The 17,515-nt window shown below is 35.6% G+C and overlaps 1 long non-coding RNA gene across 1 annotated transcript; it reads right to left on the bottom strand.

Annotated features, from left to right (window-relative positions):
• Window positions 1-612: 612 nt before the first annotated feature.
• On the bottom strand, window positions 613-4,452 carry LOC114819526 (uncharacterized). The gene is made up of 2 exons (XR_011573559.1): window positions 1,904-4,452; window positions 613-1,492 (listed from the first exon to the last, which is right to left on the bottom strand). It is a non-coding gene; the product is annotated as an uncharacterized lncRNA (long non-coding RNA).
• Between the last annotated feature and the right edge of the window lie 13,063 nt (window positions 4,453-17,515).

Raw genomic sequence — 17,515 nt, forward strand, 5'->3', positions numbered from 1 at the left:
TGGATAGATAACCAGTTGGTCTTGAAGCAGTGTTGTTTATCCAAATTGAAGGTGCTCCTTGGTCGATTGATTCTACGACTTTAGTGTTATTTATCCAAACTGAAGATGTTGGCAACAATGCTGTTTATCCAAACTGAAGGTGTGTTGGTGAGAAAAAGGAAAATAAAAATCTCAAGGTCTTTGAGAGGTTTTGCTTAGAGCAAGAGTTTGCGCATGGCAGTTTTGTGTGTTGATTTGGAGGGGTTTCAATGATGCACTCCCCTCTCTATTTATAGTAGCAATTTCCTCAATAGTCGAGGTAGAGTTTCACTTGGACTAGAATTCCTTATCCCAATCCGAATAGATCTCGGCCAATCCTGACTCTTGCAGGACTCTAAATCAAACTCTTTAATCACTTAGATTTAGCCTTTGATTCTCTGCATTTTTTTTATTCGAAGCATTCCTAGTTTCTGATAATTTCTTGTTGCATCAGGACTTGATTGCTTCACCCTTATTTGGATGGAACCTTCTCCTAATAGGACTCGGCAGAAATCCAATGGACCAGGCCCATGATGGGAATATTCCTGACACCTCATACTGGACTGAGAACAATTATGGGCTACATCATTGCTATTAGCAACCTCAAAAAGCCTTTTACCACTTAGATTCTCAATGTTTGACTTCCAATTATTGGATTGTAGTTTACTAACAAGTTTTAATCCAAACATCTGGCTATTACAGTTCTTTCCATGAGTCGTCAAGTGAAATAGCTCCCTTAATAACAGCAATAAAAAATGTTAATCCTCCAATTGCAGTCTTGACAGTAACACACATATTTACAAAGACCAATATTACTAAGGAGTTACACTTATTCCCCTAACAAACCAAGAAGAAATTCTGGAGAGATCCTCTTACAAGACAAGAACTCTCCACTAACAAACCAAGAAGAAATTCAACTAACCTTCGCAATAGGTCTTGGCAAAGTCAGGTAGACGCATCAATTAATTGGAAGGGAACTGCAGAGCTACAAATATATATATTATCTATGGTAGCATTAACCATTTCTCTCTTGTTTTCCCGAATAGCCTCGAGTTTAAAAGTGCAAATCCATATGATCAAATTAAGAAAATACGAATTAAACCCATAATTCAGATTTCATACGTAAATTAAGAGCGCTTGAATAATTGAATTTCAGCTTAATACCTCAACAAGATTAATCAAAAAACAAAAACTCGTGATTTTTTTCTTTAAATTCCGTTTCTTTCTAGTTTTCCGTTAACCAAACACAAGAACAGGATTCACTTTTTTATTTCCCCATCTTAATCTCAATTTTCTCGTCAACCAAACAAAAGATTGAAATCAAGTCGCATACCGGTCCACTTAAGCTCAGGTATTGAAGCAGCCACCGGTACCCAAAAGTATCTCAGAAATTGATGGGGTCGGGTGGAGGCCATCTGCCGTACAATACGCAGGTCAGCGTCTGAATGCCCCTCAGCAGCCGCCCTTCGCAATGCTATAAAATAATAGTATTATACTTCACATGTCCGATCGAATTCTCCGTTCTAAATTAAAATTAAGGAAACAAAACACAGATTTATACATGCATAGAAAACTAGCTAGCGCTTGATGAAAGTAGGATTTGGCACCTAGCCACTGTCTCTCACTCCCTCTCTCGTCTGACAAAAGAATAACGAAATTTATTTTGTTTTTTTGCATTAATTTTGTGGTTTTTATTTTCAACAGTGACGCTTTGGAAGGGTATTTCAAAGGGTTGCGAGGGATTGTAAAAGGTTTGTGCAAGGCAGTGTCAAAAGGCTTGGGATTTGATGAAGAATGCTACGTAGACAAAGCTTTTATTTCCCCATCTTAATTAATCTCAATTTTCTCATCAACCAAACAAAAGATAGAATATCAAGCTGTATACCTATCGACTTAAGCTCAGGTACAAGAGCAGCTACGGGTACCAAAAAGTATCTTGGAAATTGATAAGGTCGGGAGGGAGGTCCTTGCTGTCAGAAGACGCAGGTTTGTGTCTCAACGCCCCTCAGCAGTCGCCTTTTGCAATTCTTGCACCTCAGGTACAGCGCCATAATCCAATTCCGTAGGTTTCTTCGACGGAAGCTAGATTCGGCAAGGGCGTGTCGTCTAGGTCGTACAACGACATCTCCGCTTCTTTCCGAAGCGAGATCTGCATCTGTTTATCACATGCATCAGGATTTCCATTGCCATTTTTCAGAGTTGGTGGTTGTCGATGCGTGTGTTGGAATTGTGGTGAAATGAAAAGATCTGAATTACTGTTCCGACTTTACTAATTGTGATGAAACGAAAAGATCGTTGGAAAGGGAAGACAGAGAGGAGTTGTATCTTAATTTAGTTGGAAGAGAAAATTACCTGGTCAGTCGGAGAACCAGAGAATCAAAATGGGAACTCATTGATTTAACGGAGAAGAAGATCGGAATGGGCTGATGAAATGACAAAATTACAGACATGAATCTAGAGAAATTTTTTATTGTGATCGGAATACAGATGGTACACCACGTGTTTTTATATAAATAATGAAAAATTATATTTTATAAGTTATTAACTTTTTAACACATATATCATATCATTTGTATAGTAACACGTGGTGTATCACCGCGTATTTCGTTTACATTGAAAAATCTCCCATGAATTTGAACTCTATACACGTTTCCTAAGCGAAACGGACCAAATAAACAGGAAAGATTTGAAGTCATGGGTAAAATGGGAAGCTCAATAAATTACATTTTTTGGGCTAGTCTTATTGGGCTGGTTTACTATTGAATTTTGTTATAACCATTAAATAAAGTTATTACATGATTTTTTGTTAACATTCAAAATTTTCACTCTTTTAATTGGTTTTCGTAATTTTCCATCACTACTACAAAACTTTACCTCCCATAATATCCTTTGTAGAGTCTTAGAGTTTTGAAATCGTAAGCTCCATGGAAGCCTCATGCTCAAATTGAAAGCACGATCACAATCCCTTCAACCGAGTACAAGCAATTGCATGTACGTATCAACTCCTCTACATCTCCACTCTCATTTTCTTCACTAATATCCAGCTTCGTTCTTCGTTTCTGATCGCTTAGAGTTTCTGGTTCCATACGGTGCTTTTCAATTGGCTTGAATGTTGAAACTTCACCTACTTACAGTGACTGATTCGCTAGGGTTATCATTCAGCAGGATAGGTTAGGTTTTTCTCAATCACATCTCTGATTTTGTTTCTTTTGTTAGCAGCAGCAAGACAAAGACGAGATGCTTGTGCATCACTCTAATTTGGTCGAAGAAGCCTGTCAAAGCTTTAATTTTTAATAATTTTTCGATGATTTGATGTTTGGAATTATTAAGTTTGTGTTTGCGGTGTGATTTTGAAGCTTTTAGTGTTGCATAATCTATCTGGTGTGATTAAAGTGATTGCATTTTCTTTAGGGTTTCGATTTTTTTGTTTGGAAAAATTTATGGTATTTAGTGTTTTGGTTGTAGCTGAACTGGAGCCGGCTTGTACAAGGAAATTGGAGTTGTTTTATGGTTTCAGCAATGTTGCTGATAACTTTGTATCATGGTTTAGACATTCAGTTAGTTTTGGAGCAGGATATGTGCGGATGATCAGATATTCAGATTGACATTCATTTACTTTTGAAGTTTGTAATATGGTTTTGACATTCAATTTATCTAATAAGCTCTCCATTTTCTATTTGTCTGCTATTTTGGATTCTCTTTTTTCTTTCAATTTAAGAATTTAAGTGGTAGTTAATCTACTACGTTTTATTTGCACAGTTTCTGGTTTTTTTTTCTTTTCAAAGTAGAGTAATTCATTAAACAAAGTCCAAAATGATATAAAATAACTTACAATGACCCTAAAAAGGACTAGCATACAAAAAGAACACAACTGATGCAAATAAAACATGAGTAAGTAGTAATTCATCTAATAGTTCCCTTCTGCAGCGAGTACAAAAATGATAAATAACATAAATGCATACCGGGTTTCAACCCAAACTCCTAAATGGCCCAACCAATAGAGGCTTAAAAGTGGCTAGTGGAGAAAACCCTAGAAGCCTATGTGAGGGATGGCTAGCCGTAGAAGACCGAAACCCAGAGACAGCGAACCACACACATCGCCAATTTCATGCCACAAGACAACAAATGCTCCCTAGTTTATACCATATACAGATATCCAAAAGCCTCAAATGATAAACAAAGCTAAACCACAAACAAACAACATTAGGGCAACACCAAAACTCAAAATTACCGCCAAACAACCTGCAAACTTGGTTTCACACACCTTCAATTGAATGAGCGACGATTCACTCTCGGGATGGGTAGTAGACACAAGAGCTCGGTTAGAATACTCAATCGAAAGCAGCCATTTTGACAACAAATGAGAGTTAGTAGGGCCAGGGTGGAAAGGAAACGGTAAAGGATAACGGAGAGGTTAGGGAGGACTGGGGTGGAGTACATTTTAGTTGGCCACTTTCATTTATTTTTTGTAACACGGCGACTGGCTGGCATCATTAACTGGGCCTTCGAATAAGCCCCTCTTTTTGGTCCCAAAAACAAAAGGTCTTTTTGTCCAAGAAAAACATAAGCCCTAAGCCCTTTCTTTTTTGCCTCTTTATTTTGGTTAGATACTGTTTGAGATGAGCTTTAACTAGTTAGTAAGTTATTATAAAGTTAATCATTGGTTTTGACGTATTCCACAATATTATATAGGGTTATTATACAAAATGGTCTCTGAGATTTGCATGATCAATAGAAATGGTCCCTGAGATTGTCCACCATACATGATTTTGGTCATTCCGTTAAAAACTATTTTGGATAATTTTCAAAGCTTTGTAACTCAATCGTTTCTTAACCAAATTTGACCCATAATATATCAAAATGAAGATAGGAAAGTGTAGAATAATATTATACCTATTTGGAAGCCCAATGGTTATCGGAGATGGACAGAAAATAGCCTGAAATGTGACTGGTCCGCGGGAAAACTGGAAAACTCGCTGGAAACTGGGTAAACTTTAAACGTTCATAACTTTTTCAATACTCAACCAAATCTAGTGATTCAAAAATGAAAATAATACTTCTTGACGAGATGAAAAGAATTGTACCTTTTTCAAAGGCTAACTCGTCGTGGTTTGGTCGGACAATGGCTCGAAAGTGGCTAACCATTTTTGAGTTAGCCACTTTTGAGTAGTTTTCTAGCCAAACCACGACGAGTTAGCCGTAAAGAAAGGTGCCATTTTCTTCGTCTCGTCGAGAAGTATGATTTTAGTTTTGAATCACTCGATTTGGTTGAGTATTGAAGAAGTTATGAATGTTTAAATTTTACCCAATTTTCGGTGAGTTTTCCAGTTTTTCCGCGGACCAGTCACCTTTCAGGCTATTTTCTAGGCATCTCCGGCAACCATTGGGCTTCCAAATAGGTATAATCTTGTTCTACACTTTCTTATCTTCATTTTGATATATTATGGGTCGAATTTGGTTAAGAATCGATTGAGTTACAAAGCTTTGAAAATTGCCCAAAGAGTTTTTAACGGAATGACCAAAATCATGGATGGTGGACAATCTCAGAGACCATTTCTATTGATTTTCAATCTCAAAGACCATTTCTATTGATCATGCAAATCTCAAGGATCATTTTGTATAAGAACCCTATTATATAATATGAGACGATATTTTTTGGTCATCTTTCAAAGATTATACCCACTAAAATTCACTCCAATTGAAAACATTTTACTTATCTAATTGTGACCAATTAAATTAATGAACTCATTGTTGTCGATAAACAATGAAATAACAATAATCAAACAATGAAATGATTTTCAAATTAGGTGAATTTATTCAAAAACAATATTTGAATAAAGACCTAAAAAAAACAAACAATTCACTTTAAAAACCAGCTGCCAGAGGGGAGGAAAAAGCAATTTTGTTTAATGATTCAATTTTTCTTTCAAAGTACTCTCAAAATCTAAGACCTTTCATGATTGTTTAATGATTCCAAGAGAGTTTCTTCTTTATTTGGCCACTATTTAAAAAAAAATATTCGATTTGGTCACTGGAGTCCCTTTCTTTTAGAAAGTCAGTTCTCAATAAAGAATTCTAGCTTCAACTTGGGTTACAACTTGGAAATACAGACTGAAGACGTGTTTTATTTTTTTTTCCTTTTCTAAATCAAGTGGGGTACGTAAAGGTGGGGTGCGGTTGAGGTAGATAACATGTGTTTTTTTTTTTTTAACAAAGGATATTATTTATATTAAGATGAATAATGTGGATTAAGTTTCACAATAAATTAGTAATAATGTGGTAGATAATAAGTTTATACGATACAAAATTAATTGGACCGAATCCTTTGTCCTCAAAGTTTTATATTTTTTTTTCTATCCACTGGTATTTAAGTTTGATTTTTTTTTTCTTTCCAAAACAGCTGATCATTCTTACAAGATGAATCATTAGAAATTAAAAATACTTGACATGTCAACAATATGGACTATGTACATTATATTTCACGTGTCAACAATATGCCGTATTTCAAACTTCACCTAATTTTGTTTGCTCTTGTATCTTTCAGAAAATTAATGTGATATTTGGAAGTGTGACATTATACGACTTTGTATATGACATGGCCTACGAGTCAATTTTTATAAGAAAATTTAGCCCCGACTTTGCCTACTTTGCCGACTTGGTTTTGCATGGATAGTTCGAATTTTAAATTACGATGACGAACTTGTATTGCGTTTCACTTTTATTATCTGATAGACCTACAAAAGTAAACAGTATGATACATTGCTCTCGTTCCACTCTGTTTTATGAAATATTTTTTCTCTCTCACTTTTGCCACTCTATTCTAGGAAAGATTCTCTCTCTCTCTCTCTCTCTTTCTCTCTCTCTCTCTCTCTCTCTTTTGCCTATTTATAACATGTATTTTATTTCCTACAATCCGTTTGTTCTAGTAATTTCTTCTAGAACATAAAACAAAAAGGAAAAAGAAAAAACAAATTCTCTTTAAAGAAAGGAATATTACTTGAGCTTCCAATAGTGAGTCATTAGACCAATGCAACCGAAGGTTCTAGAACCCCAAACAAACCCCACATTCATAGAAGCCTCTGGCAACAGGTCCTTTAGGCCATCTCCAACCTGATAACAAAAGCTCTTGTATGAAGGAATCATGGAGATTTGAAGAAATTATAGAGATGAAGGAAGCAAGAAAGTATGAAGAGCTAGAGAGAAAGCGAGCGGAAGAAGAAACAATAGTTGTATTGAATGAATCAATTGTAATGGTTTACATCAGTTATATCCTAACAATTCTAACTAACTAGTCTAGGTGACCATCCTCTACATCTCTGCTTATACCTCCTTATCATACTCTAACCATTCAATAATTGCCACTTGTAATCTTGTATTATATTTCAGTTATTACCCCCCCTCAATCTCATCTAGGATGTCCAAGACTAAGATTGATACAATGCTTGACAAATTGTGGACTATGCAATCCTTTGGTGAGTATATCAACAACCTGGTTGTATGTGGAAACGTAATGAACATTGATATCCTTCTTTTACACTTTCTCTCAAATGAAATGATAATATGTATCAAGATGTTTGATTTGAGAATGAAACATCAGATTAGTGCTAAGTAACAAAGCTAAAAGATTATCACAATACAATGCTGGAGGACCAATCAAAACCTCATGCAAATCTTTTAGTAGTGACCGTATCCAACGCACATCCGCAGCACAGTTTGCTAATACTTTATATTCAGGCTCTGTGGAGCTTCTAGAAACTAATGATTGTTTCTTAGATTGCCAAGATATAAGATTAATACAAAGAAAGACAACATAACCTGTAATTGACCTTCTTGTATTAATATATGCAGCCCAATCTGCATCAGAATATGCTGAAATATGTGTACTAGAGTCTACAAAATATGTAAGACCACAATGTATAGTGCCTTGAAGGTATCTAAGTATCCTTTTCACATAATGAGCTATATCAAGCCTAGTGAATGTTAAATACTAAAGTGCACCAACTATGCTTCTGTAAACAATTGGATCAGTTAAAGGTTGACCCTCAGAGACTAGCAACTGTGTATGTGGTTTCAAATGAGTTGGGGCTGGCTTACAATTCTCCATTCCAGCCTTTTTAATATGTTCCTTTGCATATTTAGCTTAGTTGATGAACACATCACCATTATCTCTGTATTGTATCTGTAGCCCCAAGAAGTATGTCAACTTCCCCATGTCTTTCAACTCAAATATTTCACTTAGAGTAGTTACAACAGCTTGAACTTTGGAATTGTTATACCCTGTGAGGATTATATCATCTACATATAGAAGTAGAATGATTACATCATTGCCTTCTATTTTAACAAATAGGCTAGTATCTCCTTGAGATGTTGTGAACCCTAGAGATGGTAGCACACCTATGAACTTTGAATTCCAAGCTCGTGGAGTTTTTTTTAGACCATATAGGGATTTGACAAGTTTGCAGACATAATCTGGATTCTTTGAGTCCACAAAGCCTTGTGGTTGTTTCATGTATATTTCCTCCAGCAATTCTCCATGTAGAAAGGCATTTTTAATGTCTAATTATTGAAGCTCCCACTTGTGACTTGTAGCTAAGGCAAGGATTAATCTTAATGTAGTATGCCTTACCACAAGGCTAAATGTCTCAGAATAATCTAATCCATGTTCTTGTGTATATCCTTGTGCAACCAACCTTGCCTTGTACTTGGATATGCTGCCATCTGGATTTTTCTTCAATCTGTAGACCTATTTACTGCCTATAATTGTTTTGTCAGGAGGTTGAGGCACTAGTGTCCATGTACCTTGCCCCTTAAGAGCATCAAATTCCTCTTGCATAGCTTGTTGCCAATTGGAATTCCTTATAGCTACTTTAAAGGTCCTTGGTTATTCAGAATCTATAATCTCAACCAGAAACGAGAAACCACCACAAAATATAGATTCATCATCAAGCTTTAGAGACTATAATTCAGGTAAGTTGGCATGAAAAGCAGTGTAATCCTTTCTCTGAATTGCTCAAGTCTGTAATCTTGTATTCATAGAGTGAGTTCTGGAAGCATCACTAGATGATGGATGAGAAGATTGTTCCCAATCAATCATAGAAATAGGAAGTAATACCTGTAAGCCCGATCTAGGACATGTAATAAGGGTTGATGCATATCTTGTACTGGAGTATGTAAGTGTGATGGCAGTGGTTCATATTCCTGTGTATTTGTTGCCTCCTGTGAACTTTCAGAAGACACATAAGAGATATTTAGAACATAAGGAAGAATCATCAGAGACTAATTGAACTGTGTCATTACTTCTATTGTCTTGTGTATTTGGAACCTTTAACTGAACTATAACTGGAGCTGAATGTGTTGAAGTCTGTACATTACTACTTCTTGACATTGCAGAAGGCCGATACTTAGCTGGGAAAGTAGACTCATCATGAATAACATGCCTAGAGAGAATTAATGTAACATCCCACATCGCCTAAGGGAGTGATCCTTAAATGTATATTCTCATCCCTACCTAGCACGAGGCCTTTTGGGAGCTCACTGGCTTTGGGTTCCGTAGGAACTCCGAAGTTAAGCGAGAAGAAGGCCAAAGCACTCCCATGATGGGTAACCCATTGAGAAGTTGCTCGTGAGTTCCAAAAAACAAAACCGTGAGGGAATGGTAAGCCTAAAGCGGACAATATCGTGCTACGGTGGTGGAACGGGCTCGGAAAGTGATCCACCCCGGGCCGGGATGTGACAATTAACCTTTTGGTTGGCAAGTTATAACATATAGCCCCTTTATACCCTGAAGCATAGCCTAAGAAAACACAGACTAATGTTCTAGGCTGAAATTTGCTGTCATTATAATGTCTCAAATAAGGATAAATTACAGATCCATATACCCTTAAATCTTTAAGAGATGGATGTTTATCAAACAAACAATAGAAAGGTGAGTTCATATATAATGCTTTACAAGCCATCATATTAATACACAACATGTGCATATGAATGAAACCAAAATTCATGAGATAAGCTTACAACATTCATTAAAGTTATCACTGTTTCAACTATATGTCGATGTCTCCTCTCAACCAACCCATTTTGTTGAGGAGTATAGGGACATGACATTATATGAATCATCCCTTTTGACTGCATAAACTCCTTAAACAGACCACTCATAAACTTTCCACCTTTATTTGATTGTAAACATTTAATATGAGTACCAAATTGAACTTCAACATACTTATATAATTTGACAAATACTAAGAACACTTCAGATTTATTATAAAGTGGGAAAATCCACATGTATCTTGTACAATCATCAACAAATACAACATAGAACCTATATCCCTCTATGGATTTTACAGAAGAAGGTCCCCATATGTCACATCCCGGCTTGGGTTCCATCACATCCTGGGCCCGTTCTACCATCGTAGCACGATATTGTCCGCTTTGGGCCCCGACTACGCCCTCACGATTTTGTTTCTGGGAACTCATAAATGGGATTGCTCTCGTGCGCTACTCACTTAACTTCAGAGTTCCGATGGAACCCGAAGCCAGTGAGCTCCCAAAAGGCTTCATGCTAGGTAGGGATGAGAATATACATATAAGGATTACTCCCCTAGGTGATGTGGGATCTTACACCATACATCTGAATGTATTCTATCAAAAGGCAAAACACACCTAGAACTATCATTAGAGAAAGGTTTCATGGTAATTTTCCTATGAATACAATTAGTGCAAATTGCATGCTTATTATCTGCAAAAACTGAAATATTAGACTTAGCTAACATAACTGCCAACACTTCATTTGTAGGATGTCCCAGTCTTTGATGCCATAGTGAAGAGTTTACTAACTGCCCAATGAATGCACTTGGTTTCTTCCATGATGACACAGGAATCTGAAAGAATTCTTGAGGCCTACTCCTTCCTTTGTACAAGATCTCCCTTGTCACTTTGTCCTGCACAAAGAAACATGTGTCATCACAAATAAACCAACACCTATTGTCTTTGCATAATTGTTTTACAGACATAAGATTGACAGCAGTTGATGGGACATGTAACACATTCTTCAAAATAATGGAATGAGATGGTGTTGTAACAATTGTGGACCCAATGTTTTAAATTGGCAAACCTTGACCATTTCTAATCTTAATTTGCTGTGATCCTTCAAATGGAGAAACTTGATTGAGACTGGCAAGATCCGAGGTTATATAATGGGAAGCCCCTGTGTCCATGATCCAAGTTGCAGTATTAGAGTATGATGGTGAAGCTTGTGTAGACATACCTTGCATTGGAGGTTGCATTTGATAAGACAAATCTAACATATGTTGTTGAATTACATACGATGTAGGTACTAGAGCTTGATAAGAGTAATAAGCAACATAATTTTGTTGATGTGGAATCACTTGAGGTTGACCTTGATTCACAGATGCAAGAGAAGCAAGTGGTCCAGATGGTTGATATGAATAGTTACTCATGTGATAACACTCAAGGGCAATGTGGCCCCTTTTCCCATAAATATGGCATTCTGTCATGAAATGTGGTGAATTACTCTGAGAGTTTCTGTAAAAACAAGTAGGTGCAGTATGCCCCATTCCCCTTCTTAGACAAATTTGACACTCAGGATGCAGTGTGATTCTTGACTCAGTATTGCCATTTCAGCCACTGTTATTTCTGTAATTATTTATCCATTGAATCACCACCCTTTTATACTGTGTGTAACTCAATCTTCAAATGATTAATACCAGTGTTAGACACCAATGCATATTTGTCTTTAAGATTAGCCCATGCCTCAGCAACAGTCTTACATCCAATTACATACTCAATATCATCATCTGATAGAGCAGTTATTAACAAGCTTAACAAAGCCAAATATGTAGTCTCCCATTCTTGAAAAGCAGTTGTCACTTCTTTAGTAACTCCAGTTTTAGCACTCCCATAAATTTGGAGGGACAAATTGCAGATCCATCAAAATGATCAAACAGTTTGTACCCTTTAAACACCAATTTGAACTGAAAGGACAACTTAGTGTAATTGTGATCACTCAACTTAATAGTCAACATTCCTAATAGACCCTTAATTTTCACAGATGAAGAAGTCATATTTGATAAACTTCAAGAAATAGTCTTTGAACAATCTTCAAGAAAGAAAACAATTTATAACTGATACTTCAACAAATATAACTATGTTTGAGTAACTGGCATTGGCCTTTTGTGAATCTCCTTTGGCTCAGAGTAAATGACATTGGCCTTCTCAAGATACTCAGTGCAAATCTATTTATTTAACCTACAAATACTAGCATTGGCCTTCACAAATTCATACACAAATCTACCAAACTACACACCAAGATATCGGAATACAAACTACTTAATTGCATCAAAAGATTTTCCCAACAAATTTTCAAGAAATATACAATAAATTGCAGAACATCAAGCATAGAACCTGAAAAATTTCTGCCGATATGAACAACTCAGTCACTGAAATCAACGCTAATATGATTAACCCAGTCACTGAAATCAACGAGATTGCCTTTCAATTGCAGAAATTATCACATAAAAATTCCAAGTCGCCAAAAAGAACACCAATCACCAACACCATCATAGCCGAACAACGAACCCAACAAGCTCACAGAAGGTCGCTAGCTCTGATACCATGATAACAAAAGCTCTTGTATGAAGAAACCATGGAGATATGAGGAAATTATAGAGATGAAGGAAGCACGAAAGTATGAAGAGCTAGAGAGAAAGCGAGCGGAAGAAGAAACAGTAGTTGTATTGAATGAATCAATTGTAATGGATTACATTAGTTATATCCCAACAATTCTAACTAACTAGTCTAGGTGACAATCCTCTACATCTCACTTATACCTCCTTATCATACTCTAACCATTCAATAATTATCACCTATAATCTTGTATTACATTTTAGTTATTACAACCGAAAGGGCTAAAATAAGGTTTCCGCACATATTTTGTCGCTAAATGAATAAGCCTCTGGATTTCTTATCTTTATATAATCTCAATAATTTTTCGGATATGATTTCGAGTGACACATGTCGCTCAATGTTGTTTAAGTTTCATGTTATTAAATATTTTAATTTTACTTGCATGTTAACAACTTAGACATTAATTCAAAGATCACAATTTAATTGAATTACAACTTAATTGAAATACAACATCTTAAATATTAAAACTACAACAACTCATATATTAAAGATTACAACACATTAGGAGGTTAAAGAGTGTGAAGAATTGAAATAAAATGAGATAAGATAGTATAGAAGGGCGAAAAATAATGTGAGAAATTGTGTAGAAATAACTTAGGTATTTATGGGGAAAAAAAATTAGATTTTTTATTGTTTGTTTTTTAAATTTCGTCCTAAAAAAATCAAAATCTAACAGTTAGCTAAAGCTAGCTAGCAAGTGGGTTGTGACAGATTGAGCCCCTCAAAACACAGGATGGTTGGCTAGCTAGCTGGTTTTGTCCAGCCTAATGACCATCAAGCTCCTCTTTGGCCCAGTGGATCCCTTTCTCCTTTGGCCCAGCCCTCCATTGGAGATGATTTTTTTCTCATTTCGGACCAAAACATGGCCTATGGCCTTTTGGCCTGGTCGGTTAGAGATGACCTTAAACACATCAATTTTCTATCTTACTGACTCTTTATATTTTTTTATTTGAAAAAACACAAAATAGAAAAAATAAAATCATAATATATCTCAAAAAAATAAAAGTTAGTTACAAACCACTCTGTGAGTTTTTTTTTTTTTTTTTGTGATTTTCTTATTTTATTTGAAAATTTAATGGGAGAGGGCAATTTTTGGGATTATGAATGTTTCACTATTTTTGCCTTCTCCCTTAATATTTTATTTGAAAATTTAATGGGAGAGGGCAATTTTGGGATTATGAATGTTTCACCATTTTTGACTTGTTCCTTTATATATAGAAGATATAGATATTGTCTATATCTATATCTTCTATATAGATATAGATGAGCCTTTTTCTCAAAGACTAAAATATTTAGATTTGGTCCTTAAATTTTCACTATAATTTATAAATGGTTGCTAAATGTCATCTGATGTTCTTGCCATTAACCTCCGTAAAAAATCATGTTAAACTAAATATGGACCAAGGGAAAGTTTAGAGATCAAATTTAAATTAGGACGACATGGACCAATTGTGCATTCTATGTCCTCACAAGTAATCAAATTGACGCAAAATCTCATAGAGGAACTCATAGTGCATGTTTTAGCGAGCTGCCACACTTAAAAGGATTTTTATTTTAAACCGCATCTTCTATCGGTGAAGACGTACTTAATTTCTTGGTCCACTGGTTTAATTATATATTGAGACAATGCCTTGTGAGATGGGGTGGTACAAATTTTGAAGAAATCAAGTAAGTAGACATTTTTGTTGTTGTTTTTGTTTTTCCTGATTTGATATGCCAGAAAACACAAAAAGGGGTCTTATAATTCATAGCTTCATCAACTGATAAGATTTTCGTCGGACTTGTATTATACGTAACTTTAGTAGTGGAGCACTTTCTTCGTTCATAGAAAGAGTTCGACCCTTATGATCCGACTTGGTTCCCAATACATCTAGAAACTACTCCACCACATGGAAAGATGCATGGAAACCAGTTAACTGACAAAGACCAAGAGAAATATAACCTTTGTTTGAAAAAGCAAGATGCTATAAATCTAACAACTAAGATTTGATGGGTTAAATGGAGGTCAACTGAAACCGTGCTTTGTGCTGTAGAAAAAGAAAGAAACAAAAGAGAAGTAAACGCGTGAAATGTTGTTCGGATGTGGCTTGTATGGTGGTCCAGTTGAACCACCGATGTGCTACGGTGGGTAAGGGGGATGCCCTCTGGACTGGGGAACATTTCATTCTAGATGCTTTGAGGTGTACTTGTTCTCATTTATGACTTATAAGATATTGCGATCAAGTCCTACATGTAATTGAGTTGGGATACGAAATAATAACCCTACTATGATTTTATACTTTGTAAGGGTGTTTGGTACCAAAGGTTTCTGAATTTTGCGTCATGTTTAGTTTTTGTCATTAAATTCTTATATTAGTTTATTCTATCCTCCAACTTAACTCTGCGTTGCATAAATAGTCATTCAGTCAAATCTGTTTTCTTTTCTGTTAAATTTAAGAGTATAGTGGTCTTTTCATACATAAACAAGTATAATTATTTTTAAAAAGTGAAGAGTTTGGCTCCTTAAGGTTAAGGAAGATTTCCTCCTCAAAATACTTTATGACCTACTCAAAGAATTCCATACTTAAGATCAAAACTTTCCATATTATAAATCACTATGTAAAGATCATCTTTGCAAAAAAAAAAACCAATTAAAACTAAGATCATTTAGTCAAAGGAGTTCCGATTATAAGCACGAAGTTCTGTGAATAAGTCATGAGGTATGTTAAGGAGGAATTCTTCCTCAATCTTTAAAGAAAATTTTCAGTGTCCTGGGAACACGGGCTAATACATCAAGTGTTATAATAGAAATGGTTAGAATTTGTATTTAAGTATTCAACCACTTGTATTACACATTTGGCGTATGAGGCCATGTTCTTGGCGCATCGAAAAATCTCTCCAATCCTTGTCCTCCTCTTTAAAATCTTTATTTTTTTTATGAAATTCTATTTTATCATTTAACTTAATAGGAAAGTTGACCGAGTTAACGAAAAAGACTACTAGTGCAAAAATGACATAACTCGAGGATGAAAGAAACTATCACTAGAGCTAAGGGACAAAAATCAAACTCGTGGTATAGATTAGGGACCTTTGTTACAATTTAGCCTATATGTAATATATCTGTTATATATAGTTTAAAGGAAAATACTAGGGAACCAAAATTATAAACCAAATTTGCAAAACAAATGATGTGTCACCGATAGAAAATAAGCACGTTAATAAAGGTGTAGTGAATGGTACTAGAAAAATGTAAAAATGTGGTTTTTCGTTAAAAGTGAACAATACCGGGAGTGTTTCATTAAAACACCCTTGACCCGAAACAAATAAAAATGGTTAATTATAATATTATTTTACGTAGCATTTTATATTTTCATACAAATTTCTTTCATTTTATATTTTCCGTCGTCTTTAGTTTTGACAAACTTATACCTACAAAACAAATAAACGCCTTTAATCAAGGCCAAAGCCTCACATGCCCACGAGATGGGAGGAAGGGTTTAGTCAATGGATCTACGATGTCTAAGTCAGATTCTCTCAAAAAAGAGTGAGTGCTTAGGGCTTAATTGTGTAACCAGAGCTTACTAGAAATTGGTGGAGATGGAGTATTTACAGGGAAGTGGCCGGCCATAAGGTTAGGGTTTTGCCCTACACATGGCAACTTTCCATTGGCTAAGGTGGATGGATGTGGAAAGAATAATCCCAAAAATATTAATTAGGAGATAATATCTTTGGATAATGATGAAAGTATCCTTGATTAATTATGATGAGGATTCCTTACTTGTTCGATTTAATCTTCAATCAGGAATATATTAAAGATATGACTTAGTAGGTAATTCTATCTTTAATGCTTTTGACATTTCTCCTTGCCATGGGCAGGAGAGCATGATGAGGTTGTAGTTGTTGCTCATGTCGTCAGGGATGTTGAACTGCGAGAAGTGTAATGAGGACATCTTCGTCACTTGTAAAATTCTACGCGTCGATTTTTGGATCTACAAATGTCCCGCACTTGTTGTGTTGTACATAGAAGGTGCGGGAAGTGTAGAAATCCAAGTTGAGTAGGTCTGCCAAAAATGGGTTCTTTGACTGTATTGGATTTTGAGCTCAAACTTGTAATAAATGTCTTTTGGGAGATGGAATCCAACTGCCCGTAGAATTCATTTAATCCTACCTTAAGTAGGGGACTAAATAAACCTAGAGAGCAATTTCCTTCTAAACAAGCAAAAGAGAAAATCAGAGGATATTGTTCCTCTTTCATCAATTTTCTTCTTTGCTTGCCTTGTGAAGAGTTGAAAATAATTTCCTTCTTCTTATTACTGCAGCAAGGCAGCAAGGTAGGGTGGGCACGAGCCGGGCCGGGTCCAAATTTGAAGGGACCGGACCAGACCGTCTTTAAATTACAACGGGGCGGGCTAGGTCAGGTAATAAAATTTTTGAATCTGGAACCAGACCTAACCCGAGCCGGGTATTAGAACAGACTACATACTCTACTGCATCATGCAATTTTTTTTTTTTTCCATCTTCGAAATTCCTAGATCCCAAATTCCAAATAACATAAAAAATCCAAATTTCCAAGATCCAAAATTAAACCAAGTACAGAGCCTATAGATTATAAGATCCAAAATTTTAAATAACATCGAAAGTTCAAGGTCTGAACATCAAAATAAAATATAAGCTCCGTAATAACATCCAAAACAACAAAAAATAGCAACAGAGACATCCAAAGTCCAAAGTTCAAATTAACATCCAAAATAACATAAAATGAAATCCATAATAACATCCAAATTAACATTCGAAATGACTTCCAATATTCTGGTGA

This window comes from Malus domestica, chromosome 11 (genome assembly GCF_042453785.1).
Source record: "Malus domestica chromosome 11, GDT2T_hap1".
In the NCBI taxonomy this organism is placed as follows: Eukaryota; Viridiplantae; Streptophyta; class Magnoliopsida; order Rosales; family Rosaceae; genus Malus; species Malus domestica.